Genomic DNA, 16,219 nt, shown 5'->3' with positions numbered 1-16,219 from the left:
TTCTTGTGCAGCATGATAATTATAGAAATAGGTATAGAAAAATTGCAAATGTTTAACATATATTGGATTGCTTGCTGTCTAAGGGAGGGGGTGAGGGAAAGAGAGAAAAAAACTTGGAACACAGGGTTTTGCATGGATGAATGTTGAAAACTATTTGCATGTATTTTGCAAATTTAAAGCTATTTTTTTTTAAAAAATAAGTTTACTATCTAGTGGAGAGCAGGGAAGACAATATTACAATATAGACCTAGGAGATATAATTTTCAAATGTTGGCAGGGCACCAGAATGTCTTATATAGGCTCAGCTGAGTGAAAAGTCAGGACTTAGAAGATATAATATCACCTCTTAAATAGAGAATCACCCACCATGTTAGGAAACCACAAAATAGCAGTGCTAATGCAAAAGTATTCAGGGAAAGAAGTGCCCACAGAAAATCTTTCCCTCTCTCATGTACTTATGACAGGATAATATGAATTAATTTTTTTAATATTTGGATCTCAGAAACAGTTTCTATGTCCATGAAAACTAAAACTTAATAGAGGAGGGATACCACACCCACAATGTTTTTCCATCAGTGTCCCTGGATGCCTCTGACCTTAATGTTCAGCCTAATAGTAATAACCAGCTTAAATTTCTATTATCTGTCATCACAAGAACTCTATACTTCAGGAAGTATAAGAAGTATTATTCGTATTTCACAGATCAAGAGATCCACCGAAATAAATTAATTTAACTAAATCAGACAACCTGTTTATGGCTGGGACAGGACTGTCTTTCATAGCTACTAGACAAAAGAGATAGACAACCTTCAATCTTGAGAAAATCCTTAGCAGGGTCTCCTCACCTATTAATCCCTCTGATTCAACATAAGCCAGTCCCAGACAGCCATTTGAGGATCCAAAATATATACCCAATAATGTGTCAAAGGTGGGAAGGGATCATGGAAGCTGTCTAGTTCAGGTGTCTTGATTTTACAAATGAGGAAAATGAGACCCAGAGAGAGATGAGTGACTTGCTTAACATCATATAGACTGACAGAGGCAGAATGCCCACTTTACCACACTGTCTGTCACTGGTGGACACTTGTGAGTGTTAATTTTAGGGAAGATAATGACTAAGCACCTAAGCTGGGCCTGCTATAATTGTCCTCTGGGGAACCTGTCTTGAGAATTGAAGGAAGTTACTTTTAGGCAGTGACATATTTATCTCCATTGTTAACTTTTCAGGATGAACATTTATACTTTGAAAATCAGCAAATGCTACAAATCACAACTTAGTGTTTTGTTAATTGTCTAAACTTAAGAAAATGTTAATAACACAGACTAAGCTTAAAAGTCTGTTTGGAATACATTTTCCAACCACCCCTCATTGATTATTAAGCATTTAACAGCACATCTCCCCGCTCAGTGTTACAGAGGTCTCAGTTTCTAAGATCCAGATCTCTATTTTTATATATTTATTTTCAGAATAGGAGATTTTTATTTATTTATTTCTCACCTTTCTGTCTCAGTTTATTAGACTCAGATCTCCATGTTTATTTATTTATTTAAGCCCACAATAGGTGGGCTTTATTTATTTATTTATTTACCTTTCTGATTTGGCAATCAAGGAACTTGTATCCAACATTCCTTACTCTCTTGATCTCTTTTTTAAAAAATGCTCTTTTTTTCTCAATAGTATTTTATTTTTCCAAATACATGTAGAGATAGTTTTCAGCATTCTTATTTGTAGGATTTTGTGTTCCAAATTTTGTCTCCCTCCTTTCCGTATGTCCCCCCCGCCTTTCCAAGACAACAAGCAATGTGATATAGGCTATACATTTACAAACATTTTAAACATACTTCCATATTAATCATGTTGTGCAAGAAAAATCAAATCAAAAGGGAAAGAAACATGAGAAAGAAAAAAAAGGCAAAAATACTATGCTCAGATGCACATTCAGTAGGCATAATTCTCTCTCTAGATGTAGATGGCATTTTCCATCCCAAATCTATTGGAATTATCTTGAATTATTGTATTGCAGAAAAGAGCTAAATCTATCATAGTTGATCAGATATCTACTTTTAAAAGAAATCTTCATAAATAGAAAAAATCAGCAGTATTAGGAAGATCTATTTACAGAGATTAGGATCAGTGGATTCAAATAGATCTATTTACATAGAGATTAGTATCAGTGGAATTCAGAGCTAGCAGGGATTTTACAGGAAGCCCAACTCCCTGATTTGACAAATAAAACTGAGGAAGGATTCCCCAGGGAGTTACAATGATTTCCTTAAAATTACCATGTGGAAAGTGGGTCTTTTCATCACACTGAGCTGTTTACCCTATAGAAAGGAAATGTGTACTCCTTTATGTTTCTTCTTTTCTCTTTCCTACCTTTTGACATTTTTTTGTTTGTTAGAAGGAGGGAACAAGGGCAGCTAGAGGAAGTGAAATTCCATTCAGCCTATTTGGCCTCAAGTGAACAGGCTTAGTAAAACCTTCAAAGGGAGAGGCTGTGGGAATCATAGCGAGAGAAATTGTGGATTTAGCTTACCCAAGTCACCCTTATCAAGAGTGGAATTCCACAGAGGGTCAGATCCGTATCCTATAACACCAAGGGTCGTTTTTGTTCTATTCATTTCAATTTTGAGATTCAGGGATCTAATACAAATCACCCTTATTTCCTCTCAATACCATAATCCAACATAATTCTGTTTCCCATAAATTCACAATAACAGCATTTACTTATATATATAATTATTATGTATATACTTATATATTAAGATATTAATTATATAAAGATATAATTGATTATAATTATTAAACATTAATAGATGTTATTTGGATAACAGTTTATGATACTAAAGGGGCATTGTGGCCACTACATATGTGTATGTGTGTGTGTGTATACACACACACACACACACACACACACACACACACACACACATAGTTTATGTACAATTGCATATATATGCATATGTATATATAACACCATGTTTCCAGCTTGTGCCTTTTATGGCTAAACCAAAACAGTGTTCTTAAAGGCAGAAGACCTTGTCATGATAAATATATAACCATGGCCAAACAGCTATTGGGGGCTTCAGTTTCTTCATAAGTAAAACAGGAATATACTTGTGTTGAGCTAATGGGGTGCAGTCAGACTCTCCTTTTATAAGACCACCAAAATGATGATGTATGAAGGTGATAGCCCAAAAGTGTGCTAGGTTATGGGTCAGTGTCATGTCATGTCAAAAGAATTTGTAGGCTTACTCATCCTTCAAATTAAAGAGAAAAGATTTTTATTACATTGCTAAAAGTGGGCTAAATCATAAGTTTTTTGTAAGAAAGTGATTTTAGCAATAAATAAAGCAGAAGACAAGTTCCCTAGCAGGAACCAGAATGAAGATGCTATTAATGGCATTACATCATTCATAGGAGGGTTAAATTTCTAATACATTTAGCAAGGATCTACCATAATAGCAGATTTTTTTACAGGGGAAATATAATCTCAGGGGTTTGACATCCTAATTTGGCTTTCTGATTGGATAGGTGGAGTTTCTAGAGACCTCCATCTGGGGTGGGACTGTAATCAAAAATCTAAAAGGCTCACTTAAGGTTGAGCTGATCCCATTAGAGTTTCTTCTAGTATACTTCAGGGAGTGGCTAGATTTCCAGATTATATACTATAATTTAGGCTCTCTTTCAACACCCATCTAGCAACCCAGGACTTCATCATTTGTATTACCCATCTCATTAGGGCAGTAAGAAAAGTATGTGACAAATACTGAATAGAATGATGGATCTGGACTCAGCTATGTTATCCTGGGCCAATCACTCAACCTCAGTTTGCATCAGTTCCCTTAATTGTAAAATTAAGACAGTAATAGTATCTGCTTCCCAAAGTTATTGTGATGATCAAATGAGATATTATCTCTAAAATACTAATCATGGTACCTGGCACAGAGTAGACATTTAAATAAATGTATATTACTTTCCTTAAGGAACTATATAAATGGGAGATGATGATGATTGTTATTATAGTCTCATTTTACATCTAATTATTCACCTAGGGCTACAATATAGAACATTTGTGTACAATGTTTTGGTTCTGCTCACCTTATTTTGCACCATTTCATATAAGTAAAGATCATTTCCTCTGAGTCTTTCATTTGAAAGATGAAGAAATTGAGATCCATGTAAGAACTTTCATGGAAATTTGCTCAAGGTTACACAGATAATAAATGTGAGAGCTAGAATTTGAACTTGGTTCCTCTGACTTCAAAACCAGGTTTTTTTTCCACTATAGCTTAAGTACAGAATCAGAGACTACAGCCCACAATACATCTCGGGCATATGACTAGAAAGGGGCCCTGATAAATAACCCATGTTACTGAGTTACACTGTATGTTCTTCTTTACATGGGTGGGGCTTCTGATATATAACTACAAGTCCCAAGCTCTCATTCTGTCAAGAACAGCGGAGAGACAGCTCAGGAATAAAAGGTTAGTGGTATTTTCATAGAAATGTCTTAAGATTGGGTCAACAAGAATAGATTTATAAAAATGCATCTTTAACAGCTTAATTCAGCAAATCGGCTTCTTCGGGAATTAATATCTTGTTTCTAGATTTCACACCTCAATGCTAATTGACTGTTTTTATGCTTGTCTATAGAGGAGAGAAAATCCCATCTGCATAAGTGTTTAATTCATTTGGTTCAGAGATAATCCCGATAAGTGGATAAAAAAAAAATACAAGGCAAATTGTTTTATATAAGCAAATCTATTTGGTATTTTTTTTTTGGGGGGGGGGATTGTTTATTCCAAGTCAGCAATTTGACAGTATCACAAAGTTTGGTGTATACCTGTTATAAGTGTGGTGCATGGGCAGTTTGTTGGGATGAAGGGGGATGACATGACAAAACTCAAGAGTCTTTGGAGAAGAGATAGAGAGGAGGTTTTCTAAGTTTGCCTCTCTCTGGGAATCTACAAGTGATAATTAAAATTGCAGTGAATTAGATAGAACTAAAAGGCTGTCTTTTTTCTTAATAATAAGCTAAGAAACCTTCATGCCTGCTTATATAAATTCATCATTTTTAGCTGGCTTAAGCCATTTGGAGTTTAAAAAAAAAAAGAGGTATGAGTATATAAGGCTGATTTTGAATATCCATAAATTGATCCTGAAGGAAAATCCCCCAAATAGGAATTTTATAGGCAATGAGATCATTGCTGAAACAAGGGTGTAGCTTCCCATTCATCTGGAACTCTCTTCGTAAATGTAGAAAGCAAATCCAGCAGAGATGGAAATATTTTCACCTTGCACCTGGTTGTGGTTAAGAGCTTGATGAGGCTGTCATGATTTTTCATATTTTTAAAGTGAATCAATGCCTTTGGTCATTCATGTCCCCAAGTAGACAAGTTTTCCATTTTTCAATATGAAAACTCTGAGACACTGTCCCAAACTGTTGGTTTTTCCTATCTGGCCCCTTCCACTCTTGGAGTGTTTCAGTAACATATGACAGATAAAATTCAACTTTCTCTTATCCTACTAGAACGGAATGTTATTTTCTTAAAATAATGACAACTTTTTCTATTAATGATACTGAGGGTATAGGTGTGAACTCTGCTTCAGTTTGCTCAAGAGCCTGGGCTGTCCTGATAACATGTCTGGAGAAAGGGATGTCCTAATCTAGTGGTTTTGCCAGATCTAACCTATTGCTCTCTTGACCAGAAAGGAGGTTGAGGTCAATTTCTTTAGGGTTCGGTTTGAATATTCAAAATAGACTTTATCAATAAGCATTAATTCAAAAAACATTTAGTAAGCTGTTATTATGTGCCAAGTGCTATAAAAAGCAAGATCAGTCCATGCTCTCAAAGAGTTTATATTCCAATAGTTACTTTTCATGTATTGCTTTATCTGGGAGGGAAATATGGAAGAGTCTCTTCAAAATGCTCACACCCATCTGGGTTTGCTGTATTCTCTCTTCTAAACATGGTGTCCAGTAATCTACTGCTTTCTAGAAAATCCTGGGCAGTCTGCAAGATATTTTCAGTGATGCTTTGTTCACAGTGGAATAATGCTCATTAGATCAAACATGTCTTTGTGTGCATCTTCATTTATTCCAGTGCTTTAATCCTTTAATGATCCAGAAACCTTTTCTATAGCTTATCCTCATACCACAGTATGGTATCCAGCTTCTTGTTATGAATAAATGAATAACTAGATGTGGTGATATACACCTGCAATCCCAGATATAGAGAAGATTGAGGCTGGTGGATTTCTTGAATTCTAAAAAAAAAGGGAGGGAGGGAAAAAAGTAGAGATGAAGAGAAGCAACATTTATTAAGCACCAACCAAGTTCCAGGAATTATGCCATTTCTTCCCTCTTAAGTTTTTTTTTTTTAAATTAAATCTTTTTAATTTTCAAAAGATATGCATGGGTAATTTTTCAACAAATTAGAAAGCCTTGTGTTCCAACGTTTCCCTCCCTTCCCCACCTCTCCCTTAGAAAGCAAGTAATCCAATATATGTTAAACATGCTAAAACATATGTTAAATCCAATATATGCATACATATTTATACAATTATCTTGCTGCACAAGAAAAATTAAATAAAAAAGGAAAAAAATGATGAAGAAAATAACATGCAAGCAAACAACAACAAAAAGAGTGAAAATGCTATATTGTGGTCCATACTCATTTCACATAGTCCTCTCTCTCGAGAAACACCTTTCTTTGGCATCAGTATGGTGACCCTTTGAGAGCAGGGATAACTATTTTTTTTTTCCTTTTTGGAGGGAGAAAGCAGGAGTTAAAATATTTGAAGATAGATTTGAACTCAGGTCCTTTTGAGGCCAAGGTTGGTGCTCTATCAACTATGCCAACTAGCTGTCCCCCAAAGTATAGTCTTAAACCAGTGAATTGTAAAGCAATGCAAAATAAATATCACTAATGAATATTGATTCAAAAATTTAAAATAAAATCTGAACAAAAAGACTACATCAATATATACCCCAAAATCATTCACTATGATCAAGTTGGAATTTTACCAGAGATGTAGAAAGGCTGAATATTAGGAAAATAATATCAATTAATAATACAATTAATTACCAATGTAAAATATAGTAGATTAATAATTTAAATTAATGATTCATAAACTACTCATGCAAAACCTTGAAATAGGGCAGCTAGATGGTTCAGTAGATAGAGCACTGGGGCTGGAGTCAGAAAAACTTATCTTTCTGAGTTCAAATCCTGCCTCAGACATGTATCAGCTATTTGATCCTGGACAATTCACTTAAACTTATTTGCCTCAGTTTCCTCATTTGTAAAATAAGCTGAAGAAGAAAATGACAAATCACTCCAGTATCTTGGCCAAGAAAACTCTAAACAGTCATAAAGAGTAGCACACAAATGAAACAACTGAATAGAAAATAGAATAACAACAAAACTTGAAAACTAAACTACAATGCTTTTAAAATGGCCACTAATCCCACAAGCACCAAGTCTTTGCAAGGGGTTAGGCTCAAAGGTTGCAAATGCAAAAATAAATGCTACAGTGGATAATTCTAGAAGGGTACACTTCAGAAAATTTTATCTTGGGCCATATACTTTACTATTCCATCATCCCATCACAAGAAGTGTGGTGTAGAAAATAAACCAGTCTGCATGGGAATGATTTGGTTTTAAGTTCTGAAAACTAAGGACCTCACAGAATAATTGCCTGAATCTCCCAAAGCACTGAGAACATCCCTAAGCACAGAATCAACATTCAGAAAATAAAACTTTCAATAACCAAATATATCATCAAATGAGTGATCTGATAAACTACAGTGTTACCTGATCTCAGTCTTTTTTAGGAGGTACCACTGAACTATGAGGGTTAGTTCCAACTCCTGGTAAAGAAGGAACAATCGGTTTAATTATAATGATTAAGCTTGTCCCTAAAGAAAAGGTTAGAAAACATTGCATCCTCCCTTCTTTGCAGAAGTGGAAGATTATAGGTGTGGAACATTGCATATATTGTTAGAATTAACTGACAGGTTGTTCAATTTCTCCAAGTTGCTGGACTATTTTTTTGTTAAAAGATATGTCTCCTTGGATAGAAGGGATACATCAAAAAATGACCATGACAAACATAAAGGATATGGATAAAAAATTATTGGGGAGGAGAGAATACAATTCCTTCATGACTCTTTTTAACAAGGAGGTGATTCAGGCCAATTCTAATAGACGTGATGGAGAGGTCCATCTGTACCTAGAAGAGAACTATGGGGACTAAATGTGGATCGCAATATAGTATTTTGACCTTTTTTGTTATTGTTTGCTTGCTTTTTGTTTTCTTTCTCATTTTTTTTCTTTTTTGATCTGATTTTTCTCGTGTAGCATAATAAAGGTAGAAATATGTTTAGAAGAATTGTACGTGTTTAACCTATACTGGAGTACTTGCTGTCTAGAGGAGGGGTGGGGGGAAGGGAGAAAAATTTGGAACACAAGGTTTTGCCAGGGTGAATGCTGAAAATTATCAGCATATATTTTGAAAATAAAAAGCTATTATTAAAAAAAGGAATACAACTACTTGTGAGATATATATATGTATATATATAGTAGATATATAGCTTAACTACACATATAAGCTATGTATATCTCATATACATACACATATGCAGGTATATATATACATATATATGCATTTATGTATATATCTATATACATCTATATCTCTGTGTGTTTATAGATATGTATATAAACACACACACACATATAAAACACACACAAAAGCTAAAAGTCAAGGTGACTAGAACTCACCTCCAAGAGATTGTTTTTTTCCTATTTATGTTTTTTGGACCTTAAAAAACCCCTCTATATTATACAAAAAATATACACACAAGAGGTACATGCATACTAATTAGCCATGCAAGTCAAAGATGTCCATTCTTGTCTCTGAGAGTTAGAAGCAGCAGAAAGGCAGCTCTGGGACACCACTTATGCCCATAATGTCAGATTAGATCTAAGTAGCCCTAACAGTTAGAGCTAATATTATTTTATAACGGGAGAGGAAAAGGAAACAGGGCCCCTTTTCAAATTCACTAACCTAAGATAAGCTGACTCTAGGTACCTTTTGAATAAATTCATTAATAATGAATTAGGTAAGAATGCACATTGATAGAAATTCTTTTGTTATCAGGGGCTCCACTAATGGACTTACAGTCATTTTATCATTTTGCATCTAAGGGAAAAAAGGGACTTGTCTGACTATACTAGCTAGAGATAGAAAGGTCACTCAACTATCCATTGTGATTCTTTCATACAGAGACATTGCTTTTGGCTTGACCATCTCATCTTTGATTGTGAACATGTCACCTCCTAGAGGGAGGTCATAGGTGGACTTCTTTTACCTAAGGACCCAATTTGATCATCTCCAACCAAAATAAACAAACAAAAATGCTATTGTCATCTTTTTTCTCTTAATGGCTTAAATGTATGTGACACTTTAGGGAATTCAAGACATTTTCCTCTCAATAACCCAGTGAAGTAGAACATGCAAATAGTTGGTTTTTAAGAGACTTAGAGAAATGGCAGATTTCATCATGTGGTGAAGTGAAGGTCAAGTTGAACTTGACCTTCCGCCTTCTTAGCCTAATATCTTTTCATCATATTTCATCATCTACCCTCATTATCATCTGTCCATAACACCACACCCTAACTATCCAAGCTCAAGCAATTCACTCTCATTATTTTCCAGCTAACTCACCGTAGGCATTGTGTGATTAGGGATTTCAATGGTATGTTCTCTGTGAACTCAGCACATCAGGTTTCAGGTAAAGCTGCTCTACTCAGAAAACATTCTCAGGTGTACAAGCTCTGTAGAGCTTACTCTCAGCTGGAGTGGGGAGTACTGGGAGGGTGTGTCTCAGAATCTGTAGGTATCAGATTTTACTTAAATCAAGACACACCTGATAAGGATCAAAAAGCCAGCTCACAAAGCCACACTTGAAAAGGTAGAACCACAATAGACTTGTGATGGAGAGAGCAATCTGCATCCAGAAAGAGAGCCATCATGAGTGAATGTAGATCACAACATAGTTTTTTCACTTTTTGTTGTTGTTGTTGTTTGCTTGCTTTTTGTTTTGTTTCTCATTTTTTCCTTTTTAATCTAATTTTTCTTGTGTTTCATGATAATTATGTTAATATATACATAGAAGAATTGTACATGTTTGTCATATATTGGATTACTTGCTTTCTAGGGGAGGGGATAGGGGAAAGGAGTGAGAAAAATTTGGAACACAAGGTTTTGCAAGGGTGAATATTGAAAACTATCTTTGCATATATTTTGAAAATAAAAAAACTATACCAAAAAAAAAAAAAAAGAAAAGAAAAGAAAAGAAAAGAAAAGGTAGAATCATTTAGCCTTAGTTTACAGGGAGTGTCAGAACTCCTAATGTCTTTGCTGTCTTCTGGAAATCCAGGCAGTCCTCAGGGTTCCCTTTGTTATCATCTGGGTTTTTTTTTTTTTCTCACTGGTACAATGCCTACTTTACTGCACCTGCTGTTTTGATTTGTGGTACTGTTCTACTCTCACAATGAGAATAATTGATTTTCACAGCTATCCCTTCCACAGGGCAATTTTTTCCATCTCAGTTTCACTATATCTCAAGTTGGTATAAAAAATTAAATGAGAATTTTTGGGGAGTTTGCAGAAGCTGGACAAGACACCAAGACCAGAAGATGATACAGAAAAAGTTTAGAAACTCAGAAATGCATGAAATATATTATATTATATCAAGATATTTTATTTTTTAATATTATAATAATTCAGAATTCTTCTCTGGCATGAAGGAGAGCCAAAAAATTTTATGTGGATTTTCCAGATGGCAGGATGGCACAGCCTAAACTCCTTGATGTGGAAGGAATATGGATTCGATTTTAGGAGGAGGCAGGGTGATAGAGGGATGATAGAGCTAAGATCCCTGGATTGGAATCCTGGACCTGACACTTCTTACCAGTGTTATTTTGGTCAAAATAAAACAACTTTGGGCTTCAGCTTCCTCATCTATAACATAAGGGAATTGGACTAGTCTTGGAGCTTCCTTCTAGCTCTAAGTTGATGTATCTATGAATTGTGCCATGGTGGGAATAGAAACAGAGAGGAAAGAAAGAACGTCAAAGATATCGTAGAAGGGGATTTCAAAGAATATTGTAACTGATTGAATGTGAGAAATAAAGGAAATTTCCAATAGAGAAAGTTTATTCAGTTGAAAAGCAGGCCCACTGACAGAAATGGCTAAGTCAGAAGGAGGAATAATTTTAGGGGTAGAAAGAAGGTAATATGATATAGTGGGGAAAGAACTGTATTTGGAGTCAGAAGTCCTGAGTTCGAATACTAACTCTTTTTTTTAGCTTGGGCCCAGACCTGCATGCCAGGTCCAGGCTGTATTGTCACCATGACATTATTATTCTCGTTCATCCAATCTGAAACTTTGCTTCCTGGACCATATAGATGTGTTTTATCCTATGTTGCTGATGCTCAGGCCTCCACACCAAACATATCCCACCTAAAAAGAAGGACAGTAAAACTGGAAAGCCCACGGACAAGAAGTGCATGGGAAAGTAGTTCCCCAAGTTTTGTCCACTCAAGGAAAGGAGATACTCCAGGGCACTGAGCCATCCTGGGATAGGGGACAGGCTGCTAAGCAAGAGAGAAAGTGTTTCTCTGTATTATATTCAGTTTGAGAAGCATGATAGCCCAGTTTCTGGGCTTTCCTGGGATAAGAAGTGAATTGTTGTTCCGTTGTTCAGCTGTGTCTGTGACCTAATGGACCACATTCTATTCTCTATTATCTCTCTAAGTCTTTTCAAATTAATGTTTATTGTTTCCACAACATTATGCATTCATTGCATCCTTTTGCTGTTCACTTTTCCTTTATCTTTCATTTCCAATGAGACCCATCTTTTCATTATGTAACCAAAGTATTTAAGCTTCAGCTTCAGTATTTGACCTTCCAGTGAATAACCCGAGTATTGATTGATTTACTCTTATTACTGTCCAAGAGACTCTCAAAAGTCTTCTCTAGCACTACAATTTAATTCTATGGGGCTCAGCTTTCCTCATAATATTAGTTAGAGAGAGATATAAATAGAGATGGAGATAAATATGAAGATAGAGATACATAGATATAGACATATATAATATGTATCTCTATCTCTCTCTATCTGTATCTCACATCTGTACTTTGCTACTGGAAAAACCACAGGAAAGTTGTGGGTTGGCAGACTGTAACTTTGACCATTATTAATACTACTTAACCTGTGTTTTAGTAGCTTTGGCAACTGAATGTGCTCTAAGTATCAGGGTTACTATTTATATCTCCAGCTTCTTAAAGTGTGAGTTGTGACCCCATATGGGGTCTCATAACTGGATGTAGGAGGGGGTCACAAAATAATGATCTATTATCAGTAAATGTTTGACTTGAACACCCAGTTTTTCATTCTACATATCCTATATATCCAGGGTTGCATAAAAATTTCTCAGGTGAAAAGAGGTCACTGATGAAAAAAATTTAAGAACCCTGGTCTAGACAATCTCTAAAGTCTCATCCGACTCTAAATTCTATGAATTAAAGCAAATGCATGTTTCTTTGTTCCCCAGTTGGGGCTTAGGTGACACTGTTCAATGAAATTAAATAGGGATCAAGGGAAAGAGAAGGGATACAAGAAAGATTTGAGGTTAGCTGGAAACTTGAAGGGGTTAGTTTTGAAATATTGCTTAAGAAGCATGTACTATGTAAATAGAACCAGGAAAATTAGATACGCAATAAGTAGAACAATGTACACAGAAAGAACAATGACCACAAAATAATTGAAAGTAAACATTGATGGATAATATGGAGATGTTTTGCATGACTGAACATGTATATCAAATTGCTTGCCTTTTCAAGGAAAGGGGAGGGAAGGAAAGGAAGAAGAGAACATAGAACTCAAAACAAAAAAAAAGTTTTAAAATTTTGTTTATATATAATTGGGGGGAAAAAAGAAAAAATGAATATTGAGAAATTGTAAAGAAAAAATTCAGCCCCAAAGAAGAGATATAAGGTAAGTCTCTTATAGGACTTTAGAATTGATTGTGTGACATGAGAGACAATGGCAGAGGACTGCCTAGCATGGCATGCTGCCCATATCAGAGAAGAATTGAATTAGTTCAGAAGAAATGCAAGACACTCTAAGTTAGCCAATCCATCCCAAATGTTCATAGGGACTATTTGTGTCAACCTGTGGCAGGGCATTCTGAGTTCATATTGGTTTAATCAGCCATAGGTCAACACACTAACTTGACTCTAACAGTGATATCATTTTGGTCTTCTTCAAGAACAAAGGACAACAACCAACCAAAATTAATATGTATTGTTAACATTTTTTTCCTTAGTTTTTTAAGTTTAGACAATTAAAAAACAATAAATTAATCTCTGATTTGTAACAGCCTTTGCCTTTTTTACACTAAAATTCAACAAATGGTTCTCATGAACCACTATGAATCCAACACCGTCTTCAAATGGGGCAATTATTAGTTTGCCTGAGGCTATACTTCCCTAGTTTCACCTGTAACATCTTGATCAACTGGGACTGAATGTAAATAGCAATCATTTCTGCTTTAACCAGAAACCCTAAAGGGCTTCCCTTTCCAAATTTACACATACACATTATATATAAATACATACATATATACATGTATATACACATATACATATACATACATACATGTATATACACATATACATATATACACATATACATATATATATATATATATTTTTTTTTTGGACTAGACAAAAAAGGAGATTCTTTGCCTCGATTGCTATCTAGCTTTAATCATTGAATGGATGCACCTCTCAGTCAAACCTAGACCTGTTGAAGACGTTAGCTTACGTATATATTTATTTTCTCCCATTCATCCAGGACCATCTCCAGTCATCCTGATCTATATCTGGCCACTGGTCCCAGATAGTCCTGGAGGGGAAAGTGATCTTGTACAATCTTCCATCTCTTAAATCCAATTCACTTGCATGTCATGGTATAACCTCCCTGATGTCTTGGTCCTCTTCAAGAACAAAGGACAAACAACAATATCATCATGTTAGTCTACTCACAGTTTGCATAGCCTAGCTCTCTTATGACCTGTATTTTTCTGTTCCTCTAGCTGAATTGGTTGTCAGTGTCAGCTGAATCTCTTCCTCATCAGATCTATAGGTCAGAATTTCAAACACCAAGCTTGATGAGAACCGTTATCAAGATTTTTTATCTTCTGTGAATTGCACTTGGACATTAGCAATTTCTAGGGGCATAGATCTAGACAGAAAAGGTCCTCTGGGCTCATATTTCTCCCTCTGTCTGAATTATCATTCTCTTTAGTTCAAAGCAAGGTTATTGAGTTACAGACCAATGTTTTCTTTCCTAGAAATATGATTTTCTTAGTCACCATCTGGTTCAAACAATTTTTTTACAAGTGCTAGTGGCAATTTTTACTCAGACTCTGCTAGAATATGTGTCCAAGAGTGAAAATCTTCAGATCAGTATCAAGATCTTCACTGAGCTAAAAAATCTTGGTGTTTATGAAATATCTAAGTTAACAGGTAAATAGAATGGGCTAGAATTGGTTTCAGGAAATGCTGATACTCCAATGAGCTTTGGTGGATCTGGCTGTACCAGATCCACACAGTACCTATCTTGTTTCTGACACCATGAGCTTCCTTCTGAAACTTCTGGGTAATCTCCATATAGATATTTGGTCTATCAAGTCCCAACCATTTCACAAGATATACCAGTAATTTTTTTTTCCAGTATGTCATCTAAAATAATTGAAATATAATAATCCCTTGAAAGCATTATCCAGGATAGTGGACCCATAAGGGATTGATGATAAAGTCATTTTATTATTTTTTGAGGCTGAATGACTTCCTTCCTCTTCCTAATGCTTAAATCTTGAAATACACATCAATATTCTGCATTAGTTCTTCTCATAGGAGCAAGCATCATTTACATCTACCCAGATCACAGTTTTAGTCCAGAGTAATTCTGTCTCCTTTAGTTGTGTCTTGCTGATGGTGTTGTTGTTTTTTAAAATTTATTTTAAACTTAAATACAAGAAAAGAAACAAAATTGCCATGTGCACAGCAGAACCTCAGAGGGTTCAAAATATGAAGTAATAAATTTCCATGTCAAGAAAACCTATATAATAAAATATATTATGTTTAGAGCTGTCCATTTTTTTTTGCTTCCCTGTAGATTTTCTTCTCTTCTCTATTGTGCACTTTTTACTTTATTTTCCCCCTTTCTCCCAAGAAGGCTACAATTAATACATTTATCTATCTATCTAGAGATATACACACATTTATACATACATACACACATATACATATGCATATATTGATATCTTTAATTATACACACACACATCTATACGTATGTATGTAAGACCATATTATGCTTATTTTCACTTGTCCTCTATTTCTCTGAGGGTGGATAGGCTCTTCTTTCAAAAATCCAAATCTTTCCATATTTTAAAAAAACCTACCAGCTTATCATTTCCTACCCCAGCAATATTCCAACCTTATACTGTCCAGTTATTTTAAATAGTCTAAAACTAGTGTGGTTTCCCTACTTTTTTCTTCTGATTAAATCTATTTTACCTTTAGCTTTGAGATTGTGATTAATATTCCTCGCTTTTTTACATAATTCTACTACTGATTTTTATTTTATGTTAATGTGTATCTCATTTTTATAACATTTCTTGAAAGCAATATATTATTGAGTTCAAATTTTTAATCTACTAACTGTTTCTATTTTATGGGTGAATTCATCCAATTCACATTCTAAGCTATAATTACTTGCTTATTCTCCTCCTTCTTCCTATTTTCATAACTGTCCTCACTTTATTTCTATTCCTCCTAGCTCTTTTACTTCATTTCTACCTTTTACCTTGTCCTCTAATTACTTAATCTGCTCCTCCTCCAAGAATCCCTCCTTTATCTTCTCCCCCTCCCTTCTTATATCTATCTGAATTTACAAGACTTTTATACGCTTCCAAATATATGTGTGTGTTTATACCCATATATAGAGAAAATGAGAGTTCCTTCTTTATCCCATTCCCATTAATCTTGACATCCTTCTATATCCTCTCCTATTCACTCACTCTCTTATTTTTTTTTTTATAAATTTAAAAGACTATTGTTCTTTTCTAAATA

General features: G+C 34.9%; 1 protein-coding gene across 2 annotated transcripts in view; it reads left to right on the top strand.

Annotated features, from left to right (window-relative positions):
* The first annotated feature begins 4,398 nt into the window (after positions 1-4,398).
* LOC127561854 (glutathione S-transferase A4-like) overlaps positions 4,399-16,219 on the top strand; it is a 37,914-nt gene continuing 26,093 nt past the window's right edge. For both annotated transcript variants that reach the window (XM_051997155.1, XM_051997154.1), the window contains exon 1: positions 4,399-4,488. The gene's annotated coding sequence lies outside the window, so the exon portion shown is untranslated. The remainder of the gene's footprint in view (positions 4,489-16,219) is intronic.

The sequence above is a fragment of the Antechinus flavipes genome, chromosome 4 (genome assembly GCF_016432865.1).
Source record: "Antechinus flavipes isolate AdamAnt ecotype Samford, QLD, Australia chromosome 4, AdamAnt_v2, whole genome shotgun sequence".
Lineage (NCBI taxonomy): Eukaryota > Metazoa > Chordata > Mammalia > Dasyuromorphia > Dasyuridae > Antechinus > Antechinus flavipes.
The sequence above is the reverse complement of the archived record's forward strand: the minus strand, read 5'-3'. Positions and strand labels throughout refer to the sequence as shown.